This window comes from Convolutriloba macropyga, chromosome 10 (genome assembly GCF_964194025.1).
Source record: "Convolutriloba macropyga chromosome 10, txConMacr16.3, whole genome shotgun sequence".
Classification (NCBI taxonomy): Eukaryota; Metazoa; Xenacoelomorpha; order Acoela; family Convolutidae; genus Convolutriloba; species Convolutriloba macropyga.
In genome coordinates, this window is record NC_134477.1 from 7,210,851 (window position 1) to 7,222,728 (window position 11,878).

Sequence of the window (11,878 nt, forward strand, 5' to 3'; positions counted from 1 at the left end):
GACGATATTGCCAGGGTCCGACCATCGTCTTCTGCGCTTCTTTTTAAGGAGGAGCATTTGGAGTTTCAAACAAGAAACTAAAAATTGTCAGATTTCCGCATTGCAATAAACTATTTTACTCTTTTGTTATTTTCATATATTCAAATGATCTTTTTGGTTAATTTGAATTAATATTTTAAGCTTTTGAACCTTTCCAAAAAAGTAGTCAGAAGCATTTAGACATATCAGAAAAGTATTAGAAATGTTGAATATTGTCAGCTTAATTAGAAAAGTAGTAAGCAGTAATTTGCCATCTCAGAAATATAGTCAGCAGTAATTTGCCATCTCGGAAAAGTAGTCAGCAATAATTTCCCATCTCGGAAAAGCAGTCAGAGGCAATTGAATCTTTTCAGAAAAGTATTAGAAGTTTTTTATGTAGTCAGAAGCTTTTTTAGAAAAGTAGTCAGCAGCAGTTTGCCATTTCAGAAAGGTAGTCAGAAGCATTTAGATATTTCATAAACGTATTAGAAGTCTTGTTTTATTAGACGATGATGAGGATGCAAAGTAGTGCATAACGTATTTTCAATCTCGAATGAAAAGGAAACAGCGCCAACAGAGGTACGTTGATTTACAAGAAAAACCAAACCGTTTAAAATTTGTACAAGTTATACTTATTACCCGCTAAGAGATTTTCAGAACTAAAAAATATTGATAGGTATCCGACATTTTAGTCTGCAAACAATTAGCCAGAATACCTAATTTTTGTTGCATCGCAACTAGGTGTTTGATAAGTACTAATAACTAAGGTCATCCGTTCACCGATGCTGAGGGCACAAAAACTCATGGTCTCAAGCTGTTCACGGTTAAAATTTTGTACTTAAACTGTGGAGGTTTCCTCGCTGTCTGTAGTTGTTATCCGTTAACAATCTGTACTTACCCTGTTGGGGTTGTCTCGTTGAAGGCGATTGGGTCATCTTATTGCAATTCTTTTCAAGTGATCATATGATATGATGATGATGACCATAGGACATCGATATCGGTTCCATGATATCAAGAAGGAGTTTAAAAAATCAATCATTCAGTTAATACCCTGGTCATAAACTAATGCATTACTTGCAAAAATTGCAAATTATGAAGGTGCGGGAAGTGGTGCTGTTTGGAGGGGGGAGTTTATTGTTGGTGGGGTTGGGGGCTGTAATCAATCTTGGGTTGGTGAATGGGTTGGTGGGGTGGGGGGTTATTGGGTTCGTAGTCAGTGTTGTGTAGGGGGGGGGGGACTTCAAAGGAATTCAGAAAATTATGTTTGTTTTACAATTTATTTAAAAAGATAATTGTTTTGTAAAATTTGTAATTCAATGTCTTTCCTTTAAACAATTTGCAAATGATATATTGTCTCCAATTAATTTACATTTCTTTGCAAACAATTAATTGTTTGAAGTCTAGGGTATGAATTTCTTTCAGTCCTTAAGTATTCAATCATTCAGTTAATACGAAGTTCATGCAGCGTCTCGTTGCGACTGTATGCGTTTCTTAAAAATGTTTATTATTGGAAAAGTTTGATGTAAGTTTTGGAATTAAAAAATGACAGGGAGAGAAAAAAAGTATCAATTTTGAATAGGAATCAAATACACACAATTGAAATATATACAATGGTATAGTTAATTTTATTGAAAATCGATTTGAAATGTAAAAACTGTCGAATTTCTAGTTTGAAATTGTTAGTTTCTAAATGGGAAAAACTCGCCATCTGGCATTTATGCTAAAGTAGTTGATGAAGGTGGTCAATCTGTTTGTTGTTCCACTCTGAAAACAAGCGATGGTCGGACCCAAGCAATATCTGTCATATCTTAGAAGTCTCGAGTGTTGTTGATATAAAGCACTCGGGTTTCATAAGTGTCGTCAATTCCTGACTAGCTGGACTGACGAGCTCTATTTGGTTAAAATTTGGCTATAAAGGGTCAATTGGATCAACATTCAATTCCCATATTCCCGTTACCGTTGAGATAATTGTCCCAGGAGACGATGTCGAAGATGAGGAAGGGCTGATGCCAGTAGTTCTCCCCAGAAGTTCTAAATGGGACTCAATTGCTGGCAATGAGATAGTGGATGATTCTGGGGATTCTCCAATGTCGAAATACCTCTCCTTTGTAAGCGCTGGTGAGTATTCGAAGGACTATAATAGTGAATCTGTTGCGGGAAATTTTGATGATTATACTTGCTGCGGTGAGGTTTCGAATGATTCTTGCAAGGGCGAAATTTGGGGCGCTTGCTTATAATGATATGTAGAGCTTGGTGGATGTTGAACTGGGTTCAATGGTTGATGGTTTGATGGGTGCTGATAGTAGTCGGCGAATGGTAAGCTGGTTCTTATGATTTGGAGGGGGGCAGTTGATAGGGAGGTGGCAACGAAAAAGGTGAAGACTCGCTCTGGGATGCCTCTTATTCATTGTATAGAGACGTCATTTTCAGGTATTTGAACAAATCAGAATTTTATGTGCAATTTGACAGCAACATCGCCAATAAATATATCACCGCCAGTTTTTTCACACTTAAAATTTTTAGAGAGAACCGCCATGATTTCATTGTCTGCTGATATTTCAGTGATCGCAGGATGGGAGTTCCTTTCAGGCAATGACGCTGCAAGGCCACCTTTTAAGCAAATTGAGCTAGTCAGAACAATCGGGGTGAGAAGGCTGGGTGATTCAGAAGAAACACCAATTTGTTTTATCACTAACAATGTGGACTTTGACAACATGGACGATATTGCCACGATCCGACCATCGTCTTCTGCGCTTCTTTTTAAGGAGGAGCATTTGGAGTTTCAAACAAGAAACTAAAAATTGTCAGATTTCCGCATTGCAATAAACTATTTTACTCTTTTATTATTTTCATATATTCAAATGATCTTTTTGGTTAATTTGAATTAATATTTTAAGCTTTTGAACCTTTCCAAAAAAGTAGTCAGAAGCTTTTAGACATTTCAGAAAAGTATTAGAAATGTTGAATATTGTCAGCTTAATTAGAAAAGTAGTAAGCAGTAATTTGCCATCTCAGAAATATAGTCAGCAGTAATTTGCCATCTCGGAAAAGTAGTCAGCAATAATTTCCCATCTCGGAAAAGCAGTCAGAGGCAATTGAATCTTTTCAGAAAAGTATTAGAAGTGTTTTATGTAGTCAGAAGCTTTTTTAGAAAAGTAGTCAGCAGCAGTTTGCCATTTCAGAAAGGTAGTCAGAAGCATTTAGATATCTCATAAACGTATTAGAAGTCTTGTTTTATTAGACGATGATGAGGATGCAAAGTAGTGCATAACGTATTTTCAATCTCGAATGAAAAGGAAACAGCGCCAACAGAGGTACGTTGATTTACAAGAAAAACCAAACCGTTTAAAATTTGTACAAGTTATACTTATTACCCGCTAAGAGATTTTCATAACTAAAAAATATTGATAGGTATCCGACATTTTAGTCTGCAAAAAATTAGCCAGAATACCTAATTTTTATTGCATCGCAACTAGGTGTTTGATAAGTACTAATAACTAAGGTCATCCGTTCACCGATGCTGAGGGCACAAAAACTCATGGTCTCAAGCTGTTCACGGTTAAAATTTTGTACTTAAACTGTGGAGGTTTCCTCGCTGTCTGTAGTTGTTATCCGTTAACAATCTGTACTTACCCTGTTGGGGTTGTCTCGTTGAAGGCGATTGGGTCATCTTATTGCAATTCTTTTCAAGTGATCATATGATATGATGATGATGACCATAGGACATCGATATCGGTTCCATGATATCAAGAAGGAATTTAAAAAATCAATCATTCAGTTAATACCCTGGTCATAAACTAATGCATTACTTGCAAAAATTGCAAACTATGAAGGCGCGGGAAGTGGTGCTGTTTGGAGGGGGGAATTTATTGTTGGTGGGGTTGGGGGCTGTAATCAATCTTGGGTTGGTGAATGGGTTGGTGGGGTGGGGGGTTATTGGGTTCGTAGTCAGTGTTGTCTAGGGGGGGGGGGGGTCTTCAAAGGAATTCAGAAAATTATGTTTGTTTTACAATTTATTTAAAAAGATAATTGTTTTGTAAAATTTGTAATTCAATGTCTTTCCTTTAAACAATTTGCAAATGATATATTGTCTCCAATTAATTTACATTTATTTGCAAACAATTAATTGTTTGAAGTCTAGGGTATGAATTTCATTCAGTCCTTAAGTATTCAATCATTCAGTTAATACGAAGTTCTTGCAGCGTCTCGTTGCGACTGTATGCGTTTCTTAAAAATTTTTATTATTGGAAAAGTTTGATGTAAGTTTTGGAATTAAAAAATGACAGGGAGAGAAAAAAGTATCAATTTTGAATAGGAATCAAATACACACAATTGAAATATATACAATGGTATAGTTAATTTTATTGAAAATCGATTTGAAATGTAAAAACTGTCGAATTTCTAGTTTGAAATTGTTAGTTTCTAAATGGGAAAAACTCGCCATCTGGCATTTATGCTAAAGTAGTTGATGAAGGTGGTCAATCTGTTTGTTGTTCCACTCTGAAAACAAGCGCCGAAGACGATGGTCGGACCCAAGCAATATCTGTCATATCTTAGAAGTCTCGAGTGTTGTTGATATAAAGCACTCGGGTTTCATAAGTGTCGTCAATTCCTGACTAGCTGGACTGACGAGCTCTACTTGGTTAAAATTTGGCCATAAAGGGTCAATTGGATCAACATTCAATTCCCATATTCCCGTTACCGCTGAGATAATTGTCCCAGGAGACGATGTCGAAGATGAGGAAGGGCTGATGCCAGTAGTTCTCCCCAGAAATTCTAAATGGGACTCAATTGCTGGCAATGAGATAGTGGGTGATTCTGGGGATTCTCCAATGTCGAAATACCTCTCCTTTGTAAGCGCTGGTGAGTATTCGAAGGACTATAATAGTGAATCTGTTGCGGGAAATATTGATGATTATACTTGCTGCGGTGAGGTTTCGAATGATTCTTCTAATGAATCTGTACTAAGCTGCGAAGTTTCGGGTACGACTAATTCATGAGGCTCATCTAGCAGCTCTGATCTCGAGGACTGCGGAGCAGACCAACGCTACCAATTGTGATCTCACTATGCGGAGTTCGAAGAGCTCCTCTAAACGTCATTTGTGAACGGGTTCTTGTAGATATGTGCGGAGACATGATTTATTTAAATGAACTGATATTAAAACTTGAAGTGAATTTTAATTAAAATCTTTTTCAACAAAATGTGGACTGATAACTGATCGGGATATTTTTCCGTGTGACATAATCTTCCAAATTTTTGTATGACCTATGATGAATTTGTATTGATTCAACGTTTATTACTGTTAACTGATTTTTAATCAACAGGTAATTACATTTTTATTTGAAATCAATTTCATTCTCAATTACAAATTATCGAAGTTATCTTTTTATTATTTGATAATACGATTTAATGAAACTAAGCCGCAGGTGTTATCATGGTCAATTAATTGTTATTGACATCAGTTACATTTTCAATTAAACATTATCGAAATTCACTATTTACTAATTGCGGTTTACCGAAATTATACCTCATACATTAACAGGACATACTTTAAAAACAAAAAACCTACGGCCTTATCATGATCAACTGAGGGGCTTATCAGGAGGTTTCATTCAGAGTTTGTTCTAGTGGGGGGATTATAAAAATCCCCCGTTTAAAAAAATTACCCAGTCCAAGGGCCATTGAACCGGGTTGCTGATTTGTCCGAGATTTTGCCCCCCAAATATTAAATTGATCTCATCAAATTTTAACTGTTAACTGTTATTATTTAGTAATACGATTTAATGAAACTAAGCCGCAGTTGTCATCATGGTCAAGTACATTGTTAATTGACATCAGTTACATTCTCAATTAAACATCATCGAAATGCACTATTTACTAAGTGCGGTTTACCGAAATTATACCTCATACATCAATAGTACATACTTTAAAATTAAAAAAAACTCTGGCGTTATCATGATCAAGTGAGGGGAATATCAGGTGGTTTCATTCAGAGTTTGTTCTAGTGGGGGGATTATAAAAATCCCCCGTTTAAAAAAATTACCCAGTCCAAGGGCCATTGAACCGGGTTGCTGATTTGTCCGAGATTTTGCCCCCCAAATATTAAATTGATCTCATCAAATTTTAACTGTTAACTGTTATTATTTAGTAATACGATTTAATGAAACTAAGCCGCAGTTGTCATCATGGTCAAGTACATTGTTAATTGACATCAGTTACATTCTCAATTAAACATCATCGAAATGCACTATTTACTAAGTGCGGTTTACCGAAATTATACCTCATACATCAATAGTACATACTTTAAAATTAAAAAAATCTCTGGCGTTATCATGATCAAGTGAGGGGAATATCAGGTGGTTTCATTCAGAGTTTGTTCTAGGTGGGGGATTATAAGCATCCCCCGTTTAAAAGTACCCAGTCCGAGGGCCCCTGTACCGAGTTGCTGCTTTGTCTGAGATTTTGCCCCTAACTACTAAATTGATCTCATCAAATTTTAACTGTTAATTCATCCTAAATGATGTGAAGCCGCAAAACGCGAGTCAAGAAAACCTTTTTTGATTGATCACTCGTTCGTCACCTATTGGCTATAAAAATACGTGATATTGCCAATCCTAAGCTGAAAGTCACAGTTATTCGACACTGATTGGCTCTCAAAGGATTTTATTGTGAAATATTTAAATTACAACGGTACAGTAATTTCCTGAAGTTTATTAGAGTTGAGCAGAATTTCAGAAAAGTAAGGGAACAGTTGACCTTTTTCAGGAAACTATTCAAAAAATTGTTGTAGTAATCTCCCTTGTATTTCAGAAAAGTAATACAAGTATTGAATTTTTCATATAAATATTCTAACTATTTCATTAAAAATTCAGATACCAGCAAACAGTGGCCCATATCACATACGTTTTTTTCGGGCTCACCAAAAAAAGAGACATTTTACGTTTGTGCACCAAATTAGGTAGCCGCAGATTTGGCCGACAGGGCGTTTAGCCAACAACCAAAAATGATAGAGCATCTTCCCCGCCAGAAAAAGATTTTAACAACCGATTTATGGACCACTTAGGTTTTGACCCTCGAGGACAAATCTGTAAATTTGTCGAGATAATGACACGTCCTCTGTAACTTAGGGGCACACAAAACGGACTGGGGAGATTGACAAATAGAAAAGATACAACTAAATTCACGAGAGTCGGGGACGTCTATGAGTGGCAAGTCAAAAAATGAGTAAGTTTATAAATGAGCGAGTTGGGTTAAAAAATGTTTATAAATAATTAATTATAAATCAATAAATAAACCAAATAAACCAAATACAGCTAAAAAACAAATAAACAAATAAAAACAAATAAACATAAATAACGCTTAAAAATAAAATAATGCTGAGTTAAAATAAGTTTAAATATCTGCAGCATCCCTTGTTTTTGTGGCTGTACATGAAGCGGCATCCTGCAGCTGTACATGTTATGACCCGTAGGTTACGACCAGTAAGTGAGTTGAATTCCACATGTGAGGCATCTGAATGACAACTGAGGTCCTTCTGTAAACGAAGTATAGAAAATGAAGAAAAGAAAAGTAGACACACAAACAAACTCGAACAAATAAACGCAACAAAACTGACACAGACAATCCTCTCTCTAGCCAATCACTTGTCAGCTCGCGGCAATAACAACACAAATTGCATGTGGATTTTCCATTACAAAGCATAAAAAGATTGATTTTACACATTTCTTGTGGCCTCCTCTCAAGTAGGTTAAAGAAATGTTTAAAATAGTTTTACATCGTGCATGGGAAAAATGCATGACAAAATTTGAAAACAAGTGTGTGTTGGACGGTATTAGCTTTGGGCCCCCGCATGACAAATGCTGAGGGGCCGCGACATGACAAAGGGGGTTGGTTATTGCCTTGTAATGTGTTTGATCCTATCAAAATTTGTTGAATTTGAAAAAATTATTCACTTGCATGCAAGAAACAAAATTTCAAATCGAAATTGCTCCTCAGGCAATGTTAACGACTAATTTTGGTCGTTTTCAAACTTCCAATACATAAGGTTACTATCCTGTCGTAGTTAGTTCAATTGGAAAACTCCCTGATCTTACTAAAAACAACCGGTTCAAATCGTTATGATTTATATGCTATTGGAGGTTTACAACTTTCAATTCCTCCTGAAGCAATCTTTACGACTATTTTTGTTGTTTCTAAATTCTCCACATATAAAGTAACTTTCCTGTCGTAGTTGGATTCAATTGATTAACTCCCCGATCTTATTAAAAACAACCGGTTGTATAATAGTTATAACTCATATGCTACTAAAAGCAGATGAAAAGCCAGTTTATCCGTACACAAACTATGCTAGCTTTTTCGTCACTATACACTCCCAATTCTTTGGTTAGCCAAGATATCAATTTTTGTTTTTTTAAGTAACTCTTTGAAGAAATTAAAATCCACTTCTTTTCGAATTAATTCGCTCATATGCAACCAAAGACGTATGAAATTTCAAATTTTTTCTACGTGATCTATACACTAAATTTTTGTCGTTAAGGGCTCCCTATATTTATGGGAACTGCTTGAGATTGAACTACTGATTTTGGTACTACTTGAATAAATCGGTGCTCCAATAGATTTTCTCTCTTTTCGAAAAATTCTTGAAATCGCCTATAAGCGAATATGCAACTAAAAACTTATGTCAGTTCGACTTTTTTCCAAGGCGCGAGTTCCCAAAAATCGTCACGTATGAAAACTTGCGTTACAATTGTGGCTTCATTTGAATAACCCCTTTATCTGGTTATATGCAAATAAAAACGCATGAAAGTCCAATCTTAATCCTAGGCTAGCTTTTCGAAAAAAACTTACCTGTTTAGAGTTAACGGATAAACAGGTTTGGATAACAGTTGAACAGATTTTAATAGCTTCTTGACCCGATTATAGACTGTTTTTGAAAAAAAATTATTGCTTATAATCAACAAAAAATAGATAGAACTTTTTACTTGAAACGCTACCAAGCAAAATTCTGAAGTTTTCGACTTCGCATTTATAGGGGATCTCTTACCGTTAATTTGAGTGGATTTCAATAACTCCTAGGGCCGATTCCTTAGGCCACTCTTTTTGAAAATAGTTTTTTTGCTTATATCAATCCAAAAACAGATGGAAGTCTAATTTTTTCTACAATAGCTACAACAAAATTGCCTGATGTTTTTGACTTCACAGACTAAAAGAATCTCTGACGTTGAGTTTGAAGCGTTCAAATAGCTCCTTGGTTTGATTGCAAATCGCTTTTTTTAAAAAAAGGATATTAGAATATATGTGTCCTAAAAACGTATGAAAACCATTTTTTAAGGCAAGCTACACATAAAGATCTTGACGTTTCAGACTTATCATAATCTCAAAATGTTTTCCTACTGTGAGTTTGAATTGATTTGAAGAACTGCTTAGTCCGATAAAAATCTTTAAAAGGTAATATTCGCTCGTCCTTTGTTGGCAAGAATTATTATAATGGAGAACAGTTTGAACTGCTTTAAACAAAAAAGACCTAAATGTTACAATATTATCACTAATATCTTAAAAATTGTTCGAAGGGATAGAAAAAGTTGCTTTGAAAAGCACTTGAAAAAATTGCATTTCGTTTCATGCTTCAGTTTTCATTTTACAAATTTATTTAGGAACGACACTTCTCCAACACTCCTGTTAGAGTCAATAAAAGCAATGAAACAAAACGAAAGCCAAATTAGAAACTCAAAATAGATAATATTTCGCAGTTCACAGACCTTCAAACCTTTATATAATCGCCCTATGACGAGGAAGATGACATTGTCATGGCATTAAATTGATTGCAAACGAAAAAAGAGTTACCCTTGAAAAAAGGTTAATTCGTATAAAACTCAGTTTAGTGATTTTGTCATCCTAAAAACCATTTTATAAACTTGGCGTTTTCACTTTATTTCGCGAGAGCACTACGAAATAGTGTCTACCTAGCTAGACGGACTCTAAACAAATCCTTGCTTTTCATAACGCTTACTTTATCATAATTTCAGTATTTTTAGCAATATGAATGTTATCTCGTCAGCTTTCATTGTACTTGTTCAATGTACTCTTCTGGTTGTGCCTGGATGTGAGTGGAAATACAAAGGCGGAAAGCAACTTGCTGGTGATGCTTTACTTCTGCAAGTCGCTTCTGAAATTGACAGCAACAATGAAGGTACAAGAACTTGAAGTTTTCGTTATGAATATATAAAAAAAGAGATAATGAGGCAAAATTCAGTAATCAGACAATAATTTTAAAAACGTTGCTTCAAACGTCTTAAAACCCTCAACCCTCAACGAAACAATTGTTGATAAATTCGCTAACCAATCATTACGAAAGGACCGGTATTTGCTCAGACTAAGACGAAGAAGCGAACTAAAGTTATAGAATAAATCGAAAAAAGGGGAAAACATTTCCGATAAAAGCTAATGGTTTTGATGGATTCAAAAAAACTGTCTTTTCGCAGTTCGTTTGTGTTTTTTTAATTGTCATTTTAACTAAATCAACTAATTCACCCTGAAAGATTAGGGATGCTCACTCGGTACTCTCAACAATCAACGAAACAATTCTTGATAAGTTTACTAAAAAGTCATTGAGAAAGGACCTGTATTTTCTCAGACTAAGACGAAGAAGCGAACTAAACTTATAGAAAAGTCAAAAAAGAACGCAAACGATTTGCTAAAAGACAGATTATTGAAGCCATTAAAATCATTAGCTTTTATCTGAAAAATGTTTCGCTTATTTCAATTGTTATTTTAGCCAGATCAGCTAATTTACATAAACCATTAAGTAAATTCACTCGGTACGTTTTGGAAAATCATTGAGATCTGTCATTACGCAAATATGCTGAAAAAAGAACAGAAAAAGAAACAAATACTGACCACACACAAAACTTTTATGATAACGCATAACGTCCATCAAACACAACATTAGTTACGATATAATATCAGTCAAGCTTTTAAATTTTGAACTACATGGAATTGAATAGGATTGACCTCTCAGTGGTGAGATTAAGTAATAAGTTGACAAAAAAACAACAAAAACTGAAATACTTATTGAAAAAGCGAAAAATAATCATATCAAAAATTTCAAAGCTGTTCGCTATAAATTCACTTCAACGAGTAACATCATTTTTCAAACATCAATTAGAAGCCTAAGAGACCTCTGAGCGTTTTACGACTACAAAACTAATGAAAAACAGCCAAAAACAGCAAAGTCAAAAAAATTCAAAGAGAAAAGCCTCGAAGCCATTAAAAAGTAATTTTTTCAGTAACTTTCTAGTTCCGAATGATTTTTTTACAGAAATGTGATGCTTATTTTGCTTAAAAAATATCAGTATAAAATTAACAAATATGAACGAGTATATCGAAACCACGAAATTTTTGAAAAAAAATACCTTCTATCAACGTCATTAATTACAACGGCTTTCAACGGAAGTCAAAAAACAAGCAAAGTTATGCCACCGCTGGATGACTAGATTGTTTGTCATTAATAAATCATCAATAAGACATCACAACCAGACTTATGACAATGAAGACAACAACAAACACAGGCAAAAAAAAACAAAAGTTCAATGAAAAGTGCGAGAAGAAAGTTTCGAAGTATTTTCAACCATGTGCTTTTCACTGAAAACGCCCTCTGTGGTCCATTGAACAACTTCTCTAAGCAAATGGAAGCTATCAATTTTGCGATAATGTTTTGAGAAATCAAAACGAGTCAAAATACCAAACTAATGAAAAAAAATACAAGACTAAAAAAATAATAATGAAAACTTGTGGCATCGAAGTCATAAAACTAATAGTTAGGAGTTCAAATTGCAATGCAAATAGTTTTTTGTTGCAGTA